The sequence below is a fragment of the Diceros bicornis genome, chromosome 19, assembly GCF_020826845.1.
Source record: "Diceros bicornis minor isolate mBicDic1 chromosome 19, mDicBic1.mat.cur, whole genome shotgun sequence".
In the NCBI taxonomy this organism is placed as follows: domain Eukaryota; kingdom Metazoa; phylum Chordata; class Mammalia; order Perissodactyla; family Rhinocerotidae; genus Diceros; species Diceros bicornis.
This window is the reverse complement of record NC_080758.1, coordinates 31,369,705-31,387,968: the sequence shown is the minus strand read 5'-3', so window position 1 is coordinate 31,387,968 and position 18,264 is coordinate 31,369,705. Positions and strand designations below refer to the sequence as shown.

Genomic DNA, 18,264 nt, shown 5'->3' with positions numbered 1-18,264 from the left:
TAAATCTACTTTCCACTTTTGGAATCAGAATATCAAACCTACAAAACTAGAAGATTGAACAGGAAAAAGCAGCAAATAATAAAAAGATAGCTTTAGACGATGAGGCTAGGCTCACTGAATAGCTAAGTGAACTCACCTGCTACCACAAAACTCAAAGTGTAAGTAATATGAATCCATGCCTCAGCAAAATTACATATTGCTACACATTTTGGACCACCAGGATCCTTCTAAGACCATTAACCCGCATGTGACAACGTGTGGATTATCACGCAATATGACAGAAATAAGAACAGGATCTAGACCTAGATCAGCTTTGGGGCAGTCAGGAAGGTAATGCTAATTGGAGGAAATGATTCCTATCTAAGAAATTAAAATGCCAGGTAAAGAACAGGGAGATGGGCAGTTCAGCCAGAGGCAAAGGGCCTGCAAGAGTGCAGCACAACCAAGGGCAGTAGACACAGGGAAAAGGTAAAGCTAAAGGGTTAAGAGGGGTTGGATCGCAAAAGCTTTCTCTGATGAAGAGTGTGGATCTTATCCAGAGGACGTGAAGCTGGGAAGTGCTGTGATTAGATAAGGAAGTCAAAAAGATCACTCTTGGCAGCAATGTGATAAATTACCTGGAACAAGGAGCTAATAATGAGTAGACAACTGGGGAACCCGCAGCAGTCATCTAAGTGAGGCGAAACCTGAACTAAGGGACAGAAGAGATGGGGGCAAGTAGGCAAATGTGAGAAATATTAAAGGTAAAACAGAAGGAATGCATCACCAACCAGATGAACATCATCATCCAAGTTTCTAGTTTGGGGGACTGGGTTGTGTCATTCATCAGGATAGAATATAAAAATACAAACACATTTAAAGAGAAAGTGAGGTCAGTCCTGAGGCTGCCGTAGGTGCCTGGGAAACAGCATTGGGCTGTTTGGGCTACTGGAGATGACCAGTAGGTTGTTGGCTATCATCCAATCTATGCTGAGGACAAATTTTTTAATTAGCTAGGAGATGGAAGCTGAAACCATGGGCAGAGGCATGTGCTTCCAGGAAGAATGTGTAGGATGAAACACAAGAGGGCTGAGGATGGAATCTTTGGTAAGTCAAAAAAAGAGTGGCCAGAGAAGAGGGGCCTAAGGGAACTGAGGAGGGGCCACAGAGGTACAGAAAAGAGTGTGTCACAGAACTCCAGGGAAGATAGTTTAGGGAGTAAATGCTATACAGTTTATCACATTTACTCAATTCTTCTCCCTCTCTCTTCCCTCTCCCATCCTTCCCAAATTTTCCCGTTAAAACCAGAAGATTAAAATTTATTCTACGATAATTCATACAGCTACACTGCATCCAAAAAACCAGAAAGGAAAGACAGTTATAATCAAGATCATTATAATATTTCCTAACATTTATTGAAGGTTTACTATGTGCTAAGGACTGTACTAAGCACTTAACATGCACTATCTAATCCTTAAAACAAACATGCAGTAAAAGAGTACTACTGTTGAACCCATTTACTAGGTGAGGAAAGTGAGTGTCAGAATGGTTGAGTGCTTTGCCCAACTTCACAAAGCCCAGCAGGCTTGGGATATAAACCCTAGTCACAGCCAACTCCCCAAATTAAAATAACTGTAAGGCCTGATAAGGAACATATGAAAGAAATACAAAATCCAATTTGACTTGGGAAAAAAATTAAGAGGTTAATTAAAAAAAAAAAAAGTACAGGGGTTGCAATACAAACCCCAGACATGGATTCTCCATTGATGCTGAATTCAGGACTCTAATAAAAGGAAGGGCACTTCATTCTGGAAACACAGAGCCCTTAGTTCTCTTGTCTCAGTCTTGATCCTCTGACCAATAAATAGCTGTATCATGGTCCTATATTTTCAATCCAGTAACTTTGGCTCTGTTAGATGGTAAAGCTGTCCTCCTTAACGGGGTGAGCAACATTACAACTCCTAAAGAAAAAGAAGTGAGCAACAAGACAAGGTATGTCAAACCCATGGTACTAATACTTTTGAGTTAAGTTTAGGACATGTGTTTTTTAAATGTTGGTAATCCCGATTCAGCTAATGAAAAGCACTGTAAGTCTTAAGAGAACCTGGTCTACTACATCTGTAAGTTTAACTTCTGAGTACTGCTGAAGTGCTTAAGGAGATTCTGCTTGTTAAGGTAGTAACTCTGACCTGTCAAGGACTGGTTTTGCTTGACAATGTATACATGTATTTTAAATATCTAAGGAAATTTAATTCACTAACAAAAGGGTATGGAGAAATTTAATCTGTTAAACTTGAATTACCATTAATTAAAGAGCCAGTGAAAGTTACTGTTCTCATTTCTATACAAAAATTACAATGCTTACAATAACAAGACTAAAGGAAAACTAGGTTTTTAATTTGCCACTCAAATAAATTGAATATTAATTTGAAACCCAAGTAATTTTAAGTAGACCTTCTATGCACAAAAGCCCCATTCAGATATTAAAAAACTCACAGATAACCGAGCTGCTTTGTTATCCACTACTTGCTCTACAACAGCCTTCTTCAAAGTAGAACCTTTGAAAACTAAGTGCAACTAAGTATGAATTGTTTAAGCAATCTCTCCCATTAACACTGTAGAAACAGAACTGAACTCCATATAACCCCCCACCCAAAGGTAAGAACAGCACATCTCAATCTGCCTTAACACTCACCCCTTTGGATAAACATAAAACTCCCATATCTTCCTTTATTGTTAGTTGAAATGTCAAACTTAAGTAACTCATATTGTATGGTGCATACTATTTCTGGAAGGTTTCACAAGTACTATTCATAGTACCTGGGGATGCCTCTGGGCAACCTGGAAGATGAGGGAAAGAGAATTACCTTTTACTGTATATTTTTAGTTCTATTTGAATATTTTAATATGTACATGTATTAATCATTCAAATATATACATGATTTTAAATGAAACAAAATTTTAAAATACAGACACTGACTGAAAAACATAAAATCATGTTTTTTATTTTTTAAAAAAATGCTTTTGCAAACTTACCTCCTCCCCACCATAGTCAGCCACCGTTGAGAATTACTGCCTTAGAGGGTCACAACTGCTGCCAATAGCACTATTGCTAACTGACTATGAACAACAGGAAGAAAAGGGATCTTCTATGACTTCTACCAACTAGTAGCAAGATCCTGGGCCAGGCTAACACCCCAGACTGGGGATAGAGAGAAACACCAGCTGGAAGTCACCATGAATTGAGCCTCTGTTAACAAAGTGAGCAGGTCCAGATGGGAAGTAAGGAGCACTGGGAGGAGGGGTCTCACAGACAGAGTGGGCAGGAGGCACTGATTCAGGGACTGGTCTCACTCCCTGAAAGGTGGGTGAAGCATTCTTATCACTGGAGACATGGAAAGGGCCACTAGGAGAACAGAAGCATCCCTGTAAAAGCTCTGTTCCATACCCCACCCCCAGTTCCTCTTAGAACACTGGAAGTCCTGGAACCATTCCACACTGCTCTGGTAAGAGTACTGCTGATACATCAACGGAAGACATCCTCTTTATTAATGGGTAGCATTATGGATTTACAACACTGTATTAAGGCCCCTGTCAACCAATGTTTGAAAACTAATTGCTGGTTAAGCTATTTGTCAATCAATATTTGAGATCTACTTGCACAATTCACAGCAGCTAGGTTTCAACTTCTTCCCATACACAAAAGTTCAGTTCACTAACAGTCATCTCTTCCAAAAAGCCAGAAATCTGGAACCACTAATGCTTCTACTGATTTAAGCATCCATCTTCTACTGATTTAAATCATCCATCCCCATCACCCCACTACCCCAAACCAAGAACACCATCATCCCTGACCAAATCTGTTCTTGTTGTTATGAGTGGGGTCGAGGCGATTCTGACTCCTAGTGGGCCTGTGCACAGCAAAGTGGAACCCTGCCCAGTCTTTTTGGCCATCCTCTCACCTTCCAGCACTGTATTAGTCAATGCTCTGCTGCTACTTGTAGGGTTTTCATGGCCAATTTTTTCAGAAGTAAGTGGCCAGGCGCTTATTCCTAGTCTGTCTTAGCCTGGAAGCTCCACTGAAACCTGTCCACTGTGGGTGACCTTCCTGGTATTTGAAATACCGGTGGCACAGCTTTCAGCATCACAGCAACACGCAGCCACCACAGTATGACAATCAACAGATAGGTGGTGTGGTTCCCTGACCAGGAAAGGAACCCTGGCCACGGCAGTGAGAGTACCAAATCTTAATCACTAGACCACCAGGGCTGGCTAAATCAGCTTCTAACAATCACCAAATTAATCTCTATGCTCTGTCCAGTCCATTCTCAACAGTAATGACAATCAAACCTTTTGACTGCACACCAGCCAATCAATCAATCCATAAATGCACACATTTTCACATATGTTCACCTATAAATATGACAAAGGTACTAATACATAATGAATACTACAAAACACCCATTCATTTTCAAATGAAATAAAATAATGATTGCAATTTTTATATGGGTAAGTATAAAAACCATTAATGCTATCACTAAAATAATATTAAACTTGTTTTAAAAATATTTTAGTGTGATCCATATGATCAAATATTTCTTATTATGCTTGAAAAATCTCTTTTTAATACTTTATGACAGAGCAATCGGAGAGTCTGATTTCAAGTCAATACTTAGTTTTAATGGTTGTCACAGCCAAAAAGAAACATGGGTCCAAAAGGAAGAGGTGCTATAGCTGTGCTAACTAAATTGTGGTATTTACTTTTCCAATTCCTTCCAATTATACAAACATTTTCCCTTAAATTTGGCTAGCAAATGTCCGTCTTCCTTGATGCAGTTACTCTTGAAAACTAATCAGATGTTGCTTTTATTATTTCTAACAAATGGATCTGAAACCCACTAAAACTATTGTCATGGATTATTTTCTTTTTCAACTTTTTTTTTTTGGAGGAAGATTGGCCCTGAGCTAACATCTGTTGTCAATCTTCCCCCTCCTTTCCCTTCTCCCCAAAGCCCCAGTAGAGCTGTATGTCACAGCTGTACATCCTTCTAGTTGCTCCATGTGGGACGCTGCATCAGCTTGGCTTGATGAGCGGTGTGTAGGTCCACGCCCAGGATCCAAATCGGCGAACCTCGGGCCGCCGAAGTGGAGTGCATGAACCTAACTGCCATGCCACCGAACTGGCCCCTCTTTTTTAACTTTTTACTATGGGAATTTTGAAACACAGAAAAGTAGAGTGAACTCTAAACTCTTATATACTTATTATCCAGCTTTGATAATTTTCAATATATGGTAAATCATCTATAACCCTCCAAAAACAATGAATTATTTTAAAGCTAATTCCAGATATCATATAATTTCATCCATAAATACTTCAGTACTTATCTCTAAGAGAAAAGAGTCTTTCCTTTTAATATAACTATACTGCTATTATTACAACTTAAAAAAATGAAAATAATTGTTTAAAAATCATCTAATACACAGGTGGTATTGAAATTACTCCCAATGGTCTCATAAATATCTTTTTATAGTTGGTTTGTAAGAAAAAGGATCTAAACAAGGTCTACACATTACATTTAGTTAATATGTCTCAAGTCTTTTCTAATCAGTAAGAGTTCCTCCAATTTTTTTCCTGCCATTTATTTGAAGTAACTGGGTCCATGTGTCCTATAGAATTTCTCACATTCTAAATTTTCTAATTACATTCTGTAAACTGGTTGCTAGATCTAGAAGCTTAATCAGAGTCAGGTTTGACATGATTTTGCGGGGGCAAGAATATTTAATGAATGGTGTCATATTTTTCCTATTGTACAACATCAGAGGAACATAGGGTTTGGCTGTACGCATTTTAGAGAGGTTATGATTGATCAGAAGATTGTCAGTCTTATCCTTCTGACATAAACTTCCTCAATGGTTTTAACAGCCACTGATGATCAATGCCTAGGTCCTTCATTTCATTAGATCATCTGGAAATTTTCTTAGAAATACATTTGGAGATTTTTATCAGGTAAAAAATTTATGTTTCCAAATTTTTCATGTGTAAAATTATGAGAGTCTTTATAGGTTTAACAAAATCACAATGAGCTCATCAGTCATTAGGGAAATGCAAATCAAAACCAAAATGAGATACCACTTCACACTCACTAAGATGGCTATAATCAAAAAGAGAGTAACAAGAGTTGGTGAGGACACGGAGAAACTGGAACCCCTGTGCCTTGCCGCTGGGAATGTAAAATGATGCAGTTGCTTTTGAAAACAGTTTGGCAGCTTCTCTAAAAGTTAAACAGAGTTATTACCATTTAACCCAACAATCCAACTCCCAGGTATATACCCAAGAGAAATGAAAACATGTCCACACAGTATCTTGTAAATGAACATTCACAGCAGCATTATTCATAACACCAAAAAGTGGAAACAACTCAAATGTCCACTGATAAATGGATAAACAAAATGTGCTATATTTACACAATGGAATATTATATTATTCAGCTTTAAAAAGGAATGAAATATTGATACATGCTACAACACGGATGAACCGACCCCAAAAACATTATGTCAAGTAAAAGAAGCCAGCCACCAAAGCCACATATTGTATGACTGCATTTATATGAACTGTCCGGAATAGGCAAATCCATAGAGACAGAAAGATCAGTGGTTGCCAGGGGCTGGGGGGAGGGTGGAATGGGGAGTGAAGCTAATGGATACAGGATTTCTTCTTGGGGTGATGAAAATGTTCTGAAATTAGATAGTGGTGACAGTTGCACAGCTCCATGAACACACTAAAAATCAATGAATTGTACCCTTTAAAACGGTGACTTTTATGGTATGTAAATTATATATCAATAAAGCTTATTATTTTTTAATTATGAGGAAAACGCTATCCCATCGCACATTTCTTTCTAAGAAAAAAGTAGTTGCTTTCTCATTCACAGTTAAAATAACATCTTTACTTGAAGAGATAAAGTATATTAATTTTTTTTTTTTTTTTTGGTGAGGAGATCAGCCCTGAGCTAACATCCGCCAATCCTCCTCTTTTTTTGCTGAGGAAGACGGCCCTGGGCTAACATCAGTGCCTATCTTCCTCCACTTTATATGGGACGCCGCCACAGCATGGCTTACCAAGCAGTACTTCGGTGCGCGCCCGGGATCCGAACCAGCGAACCCCGGGCCGCCGCAGCGGAGCGCGCGCACCCAACCGCTTGCGCCACCGGGCCGGCCTCAGTATATTAATTTTTTAAATAATATTTGCTGGGTAGCCATTTATCACAGACAAAGTCAGCATTTTTTTTTTTTTTGGTAAAAGAAAAATGCGTAACATCAACAACTCCACCACCAGATAACCAACGAATCATAACCTGCCTCAAGAGTCCATGAAGAGGCATGAATGAATTTCATCCTTCATTCATCAAAACAGCTGTTCTGTCAGTAGCTTACATTAGACAATTATTCCATACAGCAATGTTAAGGCAGTCATTTACTATTAAGACTATGTCTTCTCCAGTACAACTTTCCCCCAGTAGCTCACAAAAGAAGTGACTTTTCTTGGATTTAATTACTAAAAGAGAATCTAGCAAATACTAAGCCATGCTAGAAGCTTCTATATTTTTATAACTATATAGCAAACTTCCCACACTGCAAAACTGTGTTCTAAGTGTTTGTTCACATCTTCAGCAACATTTTCTATGCATCTTACAAGAATATTGCTGACAAAGGAATGTGTTTTGGTTTCTTGACATATTATTTCCATGTACTATATCAGTCTTTTTTTTTTGTGAGGAAGATCAGCCCTGAGCTAACATCCGTGCTAATCCTCCTCTTTTTGCTGAGGAAGACCGGCTCTGAGCTAACATCTATTGCCAATCCTCCTCCTTTTTTTCCCCCCCCCAAAGCCCCAGTAGATCGTTGTATGTCATAGTTGCACATCCTTCTAGCTGCTGTATGTGGGACGCGGCCTCAGCATGGCCGGAGAAGTGGTGCGTCAGTGCGTGCCCGGGATCCGAACCCAGGCCTCCAGTAGCGGAGCTCGCGCACTTAACTGCTAAGCCACGGGGCCGGCCCCACATCAGTCTTTCTTTTTAAAAAAAGACTGGGGGCGGGGGGGGGGGGGGGCGGCCCTGCCAATGGTATGTGCCTTTTTATCTTTTGTAAGAACAAGAAACCTCAAAATACATACTTTAATCATTAGGCTAGTAAAATTTTGTAGAGCATCTGAACGAACAGCCTATGACTTTAAACATCATTATAAAAAAAAACGTAGAGGGGCCAGCCCCATGGCTTAGCAGTTAAGTGCACGTGCTCCGTTACTGGTGACCCGGGTTCGGATCCCGGCTGGGCACCGACGCACCGCTTCCCCAGCCATGCTGAGGCCGCATCCCACATGCAGCAACTAGAAGGATGTGCAACTATGACATACAACTATCTACTGGGGCTTTGGGGAAAAAAAGGAGGAGGATTGGCAATAGATGTTAGCTCAGAGCCGGCCTTCCTCAGCAAAAAGAGGAGGATTAGCATGGATGTTAGCTCAGGGCTGATCTTCCTCACAAAAAAAAAAAAATGTAGAGGTTCTCTTTATGTTCCAGATGCTTAGTTTTCAAATGTCTTGGTACTAGTGATAGTCATATTTCATTATTTAATATCTGAAGGTTCTATATACCCTTTTTTTTTTCTTTTTTGGTGAGGAAGACCAGCCCTGAGCTAACATCCGATGCCAATCCTCCTCTTTTTGCTGAGGAAGATTAGCCCTAGGCTAACATCCGTGCCCATCTTCCTCTACTTTATATGGGACGCAACCACAGCATGGCTCGACAAGCAGTGCATGGGTGGGCGCCCGGGATCCGAAGCTGCGAACCCCGCGCCACCGAAGCGGAGCGCTCGCACTTAACCCCTGCGCCACCGGGCCGGCCCCTCTACATACTCTTAAAGCAAGATTCCTATTAATGACAGAGGATGTAAAGCCACGTTTCAAATAGGCTTGATGCTTTCCAATGTAATAAGAGCTGACTTATTTAATCACCAAGAGCTCATATAAGGAGTTGGACAAAGGTCAGCTCTGCCATTTTGTTTGCTTGCTTGCTTGTGCTTGCATTACTAGTATTTTCTTCAATCACTGGTTTCTTTGCAGAAATCATTTTAAGCCACTTGTCCATTCTGTGAAGGTTAGTTTAACGAAAACTGGATAATATAAACTGTTATTAATATGTAGCAATATACTGAAAAGAACATGTATGAATATGGCTCTGCCTGCTCACTGCAGAACTCCCTTCTCTTCCTCCAGGACATCCAAAGTTAACACATTAACACTGTGTGACCTATAGACCTAAGAAGATGCCAGTGACAATCCCTAAATTTAATGTTTTATCATTTTTTAGATAAAAATAATAAAAAGAAGCTCTAAAATTTTCTTCCAGCATCCCAGTGAATCATCTGTCTACCTCACTTTGAAAACTACGGCTCTAGATTGCAGTCACAGTCAACTTTTTACAACTGCCAATCAGATCACTCTCCTCCTCAAAATCTTTCAATGGCTTAGCTCTGCCTTCAGCATAAAGCTCAAAATCCTTGCATAGTATGCAAGGCCCTCAACATTGGCCGCCCCTGCCTCTCTCTAGTTCAGTGGTTCTCAACCCTGGCTGCATATTAGAATCACCTGGAGAAACACACATACACACAAACATACATAAATAAATTAAAAAAAGAAAAAAAGAATCACCTGGGGAGTTAAAAAATATATACATTCTCAGGCCCCACTCCAGACCAATTAAATCAAAATACCTGATGGTGAGGCATTTGCATCCTCAATTTTTCTAAGTTCCCCAGGAGAATCTAAAGTGCAGCCACGGCAGAGAACTACCCCCTCCTAGTCACCACGTCAGTCAGCTTCTGGTGCTCACCAAGTTCTCAATTAGGCCTTGCTACTCCAAGAGCGATCCACGCACCAGCAGCATCTGCCTCACTGGGGAGCTGGTAGTAATACAGAATCCCAAGTCCCACCCCCGACCTACTGAATCAGGACTTGGCATTTTAACAAGATCCCCAGACGGTTCATGTGAACATTCAAGTTAGAGAAGCATTACCCTAACCTATCAAACCCCTTTCCAGCTCAGGGCCTTTGTAAGCACTGTTTAATTGCAAATGTATTAACACTGAACTTCTCTGGCACTCCCAAGACATTTTGTCCTTCCCCTTTGATCACATCTGTAATTACCATAAGGTGATTAACGCCTGGCTACTACACTAGCCCCTAAGTGTCACAAGGACAGACATCACATCCATGTTACTCTGAGGTATCCTAAGCTCCTGGCACAATGTATGGTATTTTCAATTGAACAGCATCTGGTCTTATATCTCATACCAGTATGATCTTAACCTAAATTTCCACAATATTTCTGGTCCCATCAACCATGTCTTTCTTCAAACAAGTTGGCTTTAGCTATATTACTTGGATATGATATATATCACAGCACTGTACTTATTTCAAAATCTAAAGGGGCTACTGGTCTCTTTTTCTAAAGAAATGTAAATTAAACCTAATTCAAAGTATCATTACATTTCTTTTAAATTAATAAAATCAAATACTATGTTTTGTTTGTAACAGCATTGGCTGGATTGTCAGGGAGCAGGGAAATTGCTGATAGTTGCGTAAACTAGTTCAACCTTTCCAGACAGCAATTCCGCACTGAAACTGTTCCTGACTCAGTGAACCCACTTTAGGAGATAAGAGTCCAAGAAAATAATCCAAAGGAAGTATTTGAACAAGGGTGCTCAGAAGTACCATTATAATAGAAAAAAGGAGGGGAAAAAAAGGAAAGAATAAAAAAGATTGTACAAACAACCGTAATCAATACAGATTACTATATTGATAGCATATATATTATCAACATAGAATACTATACTATGACTTAAGATGAGATACATGAGTAAATAAAATATTTGATGCTATTCAAGAATACAAAAGTCAGATACTGTATGGACTGATTACAACTATAAAAAAAATCTATGCCTGTACACTGACACAAATGGATATAAATTTAGAATAAAGTAAATATAGTTTTACATTTAATGGATTCTCTTTTCTATAGAGAATACATTAAAACAAATTTTAATGTTGGGTTATCTGTGGGTTTCCTGCTAGGTTTTATCAAGTTAGGGTTACATTACTTCTGTTTTTGTTGTACTCAGACTCACTAAAAAAACATTTCTTCAGCTTTGGCATCTGGGAACATTTATTAATTACTGCACTAAAGACAAGATTCTATATTTGGCCAGCTTCCTGCTTACAATTCAAACTTCACCTGCATCTCATTTTTTCCACATTAAGGTGGAGAAAAATAACACAACAATGCTTACAAATCAACTCTGAGCGCCTCCAATGAAAGGTGCCGGGCATATACAAATCAGAGCTGCTTAAAAAACAACCACCACCCAGAATGACTGTCTTGCGCAAGTCACTTTATCCTTCTGAGACTCAATGTCTCCCCCTGTAAAATGAAAGAAATAGGCTAGAATCACATGGGGAGAGGCAGTTAGGTGAGGGAAAAGTAGGCATATGATATCTGAAAAAGCATCCCAGGCGATCCTGATGTATACTGATGAAAATCTGTTGCATTTCATTCATATTTTGGGGGAGAGGATAACTTAGGACAACCCCCTCGAAGGGGTGGTGATTTGGCTACATGTCTGAAAATTTAAAATGCAACTTGACCCAGTAATTTTACTTGTAGAAATATACTGTTAGATAATTTTACATAAGAGCACATAAAATATGTACAAGAACATTCATTGTAACTGCTGTAATAGAAAAACTTGGAAACAACTTCAATGTTGTTTAACCGGAAGACTAGTTACAAATTATTGTGCAGACATACAATGATATAAGAATGTCAACAAAAAGAATGAACAGGGGCCGGCACGGTGGCGTACTGGTTAAGTTAGTGCGCTTGGCTTCCAGGTTCAGATCCCGAGCGCGGACCTATGCACTGCTTATCAAGCCATGCTGTGGCAGGCGTCCCACATATAAACTAGAGGAAAATGGGCACAGATGTTAGCCCAGGGCCAATCTTCCTCAGCAAAAAAGAGGAGGATTGGCAACAGATGTTAGCTCAGGGCTAATCTTCCTCACCAAAAAAAAAAAAAAAAAAAAACAAGAATGAACAGCTCTATATGTACTAATACATAATGATTTCCTAAATATGTTAAGTCAAAAAGAGCAAGGTGTGACTGGTACGTACCATGGGGGCAGGAATATGGATAGGTAGACACATGTTTATAAAGGAATAGTGTCTATGTAAGGCTACAGAAACTGGAAACTTCAGTCATCTCTGGGGAGGTCAGGGTAGGAAGGAGACTTATTTCTCTATATATACCCTTTTGTACTGCTGGAATTTTTTCTCATATGTATTTAACATCTTTTCCCGAAACGGAGCAGGATTCTCTTTAGGTCTCCTTCTGGGTCTAAGAGCTGTGATTCTGCCTCTGTGGGGCCTTTCCATTGCCTCCTAAATTGCAGGGGCATTAGCATCTGGCCCCACGCTGCCCCTCTCCAAAGCCCAGTCAGCCCAAGTCTCTGACGTTCTTTAAAATCTTCCAGTTTGGGCAGTGGCTCTCCCCTGCCCAAACTCTAACACAGCACATACAGCCCTTCAACCTGCCCCTAATCTCATCGCCCACCCTTCTTCCCTCTATCCAATCCAACTATGCTTAACCACTCTCTGCTTTCCAAGGACAGTGGGTTCCTTCCACCTCCAAGCCTGCTTGTGCTATCCCCTTTCCTGTATTGTGTCTACCACAAACTCCTACGCATCCTTCATGACCCAAAGGCTCCCTTGCAGGAAAGCTTTCTCAGACCATCCAGGATGGAATGCTGTCTATACAGCCAGGCAGATGCTCTGGACTAGACTGCCAAAATTCAAATCCTGACTATTCCCTCATCTGCCCAGTGTATGGCCTCAGTTTCCACTCGTGTCAAATAGGAATAAGCTTCTATATGACTGTTGAAAGGAATAAGTAAGTAATCTGTAGAAAGCATTTATTACATAGTCTGTCACAAGGCAAATAAAAGATAACAGCTATTATTATTACACTCTTATAGCATCTGTGATGTATTTGTATCCACCTGTCCCGCATTAAACTGTGAGCCCCCTCAAAGGTAAAGATGTGACTTCCTCACTTTTATTTTGTATCCCAAGCACTTCGCCTCACAAATAGAAGGCACATGAACTACTTAAGTCAGAGGACTGGCTTTTCTGGTTCTGAATTTCACCCAAATGGTAAATAAGTGGCTAAAAGGTACCCAGTGAACAGCCTGCTAGATCCCACCATGCCTTAGAGCACATATATTAGCCAGGCCACTTCAGGCAGGCAGAAGTGAAAAAGAGACCCTTTCAGAGTCAAGCAGACTGGAGGCAAGTGGAATGAGATCTGCCAGTTCTTGCCTGCTGACTACTTATGGGGGCTCGATGGGATGGACATGAGGAAAGGGGGAATGAGAGATACTAAAAGGCCTAGGCGTGCACTCAAAGCAGGACTCCAGGAAAGATTCTCTCTGGGAATTGGGTACCTGGAAGTAAAAAAAAAAAAGCTGAGACATAAGGGGGAAGAAATGGGATGGGACCTACAAGACAATTGGGAGGGAGAATCCTCTCACCACAGAAGATGGAAAGGTAAACAAGACACAGCTCCTGCCCTCAAGAAGGTTCTCAAATGAGAAGGGCTTTTAAAGGAAGAGGTGAAGCTTGGCAGGTAAAAAGGTGGGGAGGAAAGAGAATCACACAAGCAAAGGCATCCAAACATTCGAAGAGGCAGTCCAGCAGCTCTGAAAGGCTAGGGAGGGGGAGGAGGAGAAGGAGACATGAAGGATTAAACTAAAAGTAAAAGAGTAAGTTGAGGAAAGACTGTCAAGGGCCTTGCATGACCTGATAAGGCATTTTGGGCTTCATTCATCCCATGGGAAAAGGAGAGGGAGGGACTTTTTAAGTAAACAAATGACAGCATCAGATCTGTGTTTTTTAAAGGAGTGGCCAAGCAGGAAGATGTGCGCCCATCTTCCCCCATCAGCCCTCTCCTTGCCCACCATCTTCTGGTTCTAGAGCTGCCTTAATGCAAGCAGGTGGCAAATGAAGCAATCTCCCTGGAGACGTGACTGGTTCTAGAGCAGGAATCCCTACCCTGGGCAAAGGCTTCTGAAGGCACTCACCCTGCCTGGGGAGGTTCTGAATATTCCTCTTTTCCTGTCTTACAAACATCATCACTGACCTCAAAAAAAAGAAAAACAAAAAACCCTCAACACTGGGCTTAGCTCTGCCATTATTATTTTTATCTTCCGGAAATACAATTAGAAACTAATGTTTCAAAAACCGATATTCTTTATTTTATTCACCAAAAGGAAAAAGGGAGGGGATTTGCATTCCCACTTGGCTCATTGCGAATTCTGGGCAGCTCTGAGCCCCTACCCCTTAAGCAGCCTCAACAGTTGGGAGTGGGTGGAAAAGAGAGGGACCTGGGAGAGGGGCCAGGAGGGCTTTAAGGGAAAGAAAAGTTGGTCCCTGCAAGAGCAAACGTTCTCATGCCAGGAGCTGTCCTCTTTCTTCCCATTAAATGGACCTGAGCAAATTCTGTTCTCGCTGTTCCAAGTTTCTTCTTTCAGAATGAACTACGGCAGCGCCCTGGCCCGGGCCCAGGAGGACGCACGCGAAGTTCCTGGGCAGTCCGGAGGGGTCGGCGCCCTGTCCGGCACGTTTCCGGGGACCCCCCCCTGTGGACAGCGCAAGGAGGTGGGATCCGGCTGGAGACGCCCGATGGATTCTACCCGGAAAAGAGGGATCTGGGCTCCGGCCGAGGACCCCTCCCACCTGTGCCCGGGAGCACCCGCCCCTCCAGAGCCCACCCGGGCGGCGGCGGCCGCGAGCACTCACCGAGTCCGGCACTGGGCGGGACCGCGGGAGACGAGGACGGCGGCTCCGCCTCGGCTCCGCGGCGGCGTCTCGGCCCGCCACACGCCCTCAGGGCCGCCGCCCGGCCCGCGGCTCGGAGCCCCGCGGCGGCGGCGGCGGCCTCGCCTCCATGGCGAGGAGAAGCGGCTCAGGGGCGACTGGGCGGGCGGCGGTGATGGCGGCGGCGGCCCCGGGTCCGGACTGGGTCGCGCGCGCGTCTCTGTCAGTGCCGCGCTCGCCACAGCCTCGCTCCCGACCTGGCCTGGGCTGTAAGGCGCCTCCTCATTGGCGGTTCAGAGACGGGCTCTGATTGGCCCACACCGAACGGGCGTCTCCGGCTCTCGCGGGCCCCGCCCTTGCGCGCCTCCGAGCGTCGGCTCGCCAGCTTCGGGATCAGAGCCGGATCTCACCGTCTCAGCGTCGCCGGGTCTCACGCTTGGCCCGGGAGATGTGCGCCCCACGGCAGCCCACTCCTCAGGGAAGCGGGACCCCGGGAGCACCGGCCGTCCGTGCACCAACGCCTTCCTCCTCTCTACAGTCCCAGCCCCCTGGACTTGGGCCATCTTCCCAGTTTACAGATGCGGAAACTGAGGCCAAGTACAATTTACACCAATGTCTAGAGACCAGGGCGGCCTGGAACTCAAAAGCCGTCTCCCCACTCCTCTCTCCAAACGTGTTCCATTCGGACTTTTTTTTTTTTTGCTAATTGCTGCAAGGTATTTAAAGGAGCAAGGCTCTCACTGGGGAGAGAGGAACCTGCAGAGCTCCTGAAACAGGCCTGGCATCGTGGGTGTCATCTTACATCAAGTCGGCCCACACCATCCCCACCCGAGCCCCAGGGAAATCTCTCCCGCTTTCCAGGTGCGCGTACTGGGGCCTGCCTCGCCACCGAGCCGGTAGAAACACGACACTTGGCGCTCTGCGGTGGGGGTGTCGTTTACGATTGGCCTGGAGATGGAGGGGAGGTTCAAGGCGCGAAGAGGACCACGAGATGCGTCCTCACTCTGGGGCCGGGAACGGGGTCGGGTGGCGGGAGCGGACCTTCTCCCCAGCGCTCCCCGCCCCACGTGTGGCGCCCAAAGCCGTCCGTCCGTCCGGCGGTAGCGGGTTCCCAGGCTGCAGGACCTGGGAGACCGGAGCAAAAAGCCGATTACACAGTCGTAGTGGGAGACACTTTCCTGATTGTGGCCCCCACGCGGGGTCCCTCGGACGCACCGGGACCCGTACAGGGAGAGTGGCTGGGCGTTAGTAGGCCGGAGCTTGCCGGCACACCCTTCATTCCAGACCCAGAGACTGCACTGCCTGGGGTGGGTGGAGGTAAGCCTCTCCTCCAGGCCCACAGCCCCTGAGCCCCCTTCTCCCAACCCCCACCGGGCAGAGTCCCACGTTCAGCGCGCCCCAGGGCAGGGTTCTGTGGCTGGCGGCTATTCTTCATGGCGGGGAGGGTGTGGTGGAAGGGACATTTCGGCACAGGAGAAGGAGCCCACATTTCCACGGGGTTGGTGCCCCTACCACCTCCAGTCCCCACCACCGCCTGCAGTTGGGGCACCAATTTAGGGCTCTGTGCAACCGCCTCCCCCACCCGTATGTATGGAATATGTGAGTGTATGCTGACTGGAGCCACGGCCTGGGAATACCGGGTGCGATGGGCCTCCTTCAGGCCATCCCAGGCAGGGAAGCCCCTACTTAAGTGAGCTGACCCAGAGGTGTGTGAGATGGCCAAACCCAAGGCGCCTCTGCCTGAGAGACACTTCCTTGCCAAGGAGGGCAGGTTCTTCCACACACCCACTCTTCATGTTTCCCAGGTAGTCCAAACTCAGTCTATCTGCACACACAATGGAAAAGTGAAAACCTGAACTCAAAGTGTTATGAAACTCTGAAAAATAATGACCGTGAGTGCAGGAGGTACCTGGGTAGCTAGGATACCCACACCCTATGACCAAACCCCACCAGGTTAGTTTTACCTTATCTATGTCTGACCTACACTATTATTTCTTAATATGTTTCTTTTGGTTAATTTATTTATTTGTGGTTTTACTTATATTCCCATAAAAGGGTTTGACATGCTACTTATATTTTCTAACATATATTGAAATAAATAGCTATTAAAATAAAAAGTGTTCATCCTTGAGATCATCTGAAGGATCCCCACCCCATCTGACCACACTTGGGAAAATGCTGCAGTTGGGTGTGGGAGTCAGAGATCCCTGCAGTTCAAGCCTCACCATTGGCTGGGTGACCTGAATCTCCCTCTGCTACTCTTCTTGGAACCTCCCAGGGCTGTACTGAGAATTACAGGCATGCACAGCTTGGCAAGTAACCCATTCTCAGGAAATGCAGTTCCTTCTCTCCATGAGACAGCTGCACTGTGGTCAGAGCATTTGTGGTGTGTGTGCAGGGGTGACAGAAACTCAGACTGAGGAGAGGCAGGGTCTTGGGTGTCCCATTCTGGAGACCCTGGGAAGGAGAGTTCAGCTCGGCAACCACATAGATCCTGACTCCAGTGGAAGAGGAGAGAGTCCCATCCTTAGTTGCCCACCTGTGGAGGCCTGCCCAGCCTCCCCATCCTACCCGCTGCCTGGCATGTCCAAAGCTTGCCCCCTTCACCAGAGAACAAAGAACTGTCTTCAAAGAGGAGCGAAGGAGAGAAGAAGTGAGAGGGAGAGGAGGCAGGCTTCCTGTACCCAGGCCCGCCCAAGTGGGAAGCCGAAGCCCTGCTCCTGGTCCTGCTTTAGTCCCAGCCCACATGCACACACACCTACAAGTAGGCACTTGTCAGCCACACCACAGGTGCCCCAGGAGTTACAGAGTTCATGAGAAAAGGACTGGACTAGAAGGAGAACTGGAAGATGGAGGTAAAGGACTCCTGTTTCTATAGGCAAGTCACTTCCCCTCTAGGGGCCTCCTTTCCCCATGAAGTAAATGGAACAATGAGTCATTCACTCAACAAATACTTATTGAGTACAGACCATGTGCTGGACACAGCAGGGAATAAGACAGAAAAGGTCTCTGCTCTCAGGAACTTAACATTCTGGATGGGCCAATGAGACAATAAACAAACAAGTGAACAGGAAAACTTCCCAAATGCTGTAATGAAAATAAAGCAAGGCAATAAGATAAAAAGTTGAAGTAAATGAGAGCCAAGCGCCTTTCCAGGCCACAGTTCTACTCCCAAGGGCCATTCGCCAGAGCTTTGTACCTAAAAGAGACTGCAGCCCTGAGAAGGTGGCTTGTAGGAGCCTTTGCCCTGACCCTCACTCCAGGGCTGCCACTGATATCCTAAACTAGAAGAAATGTTTCCACATTCTCTGCCTCCAGCACCAAAATCCTGGTCCCAGAGCCCAATCCTAGCCCCATT

At 44.2% G+C, this 18,264-nt stretch overlaps 1 protein-coding gene across 5 annotated transcripts in view; it reads right to left on the bottom strand.

The window, feature by feature from the left end:
• The window catches only part of PTPRA (protein tyrosine phosphatase receptor type A), a 170,120-nt gene extending 155,061 nt beyond the window's left edge, over nt 1-15,059 (bottom strand). Inside the window, exon 1 of one of the 5 annotated variants that reach the window (XM_058563083.1) lies at nt 14,889-15,059. The gene's annotated coding sequence lies outside the window, so the exon portion shown is untranslated. The remainder of the gene's footprint in view (nt 1-14,888) is intronic. The other 4 variants (XM_058563080.1, XM_058563082.1, XM_058563084.1 and 1 more) reach the window with 4 other exon arrangements.
• Between the last annotated feature and the right edge of the window lie 3,205 nt (nt 15,060-18,264).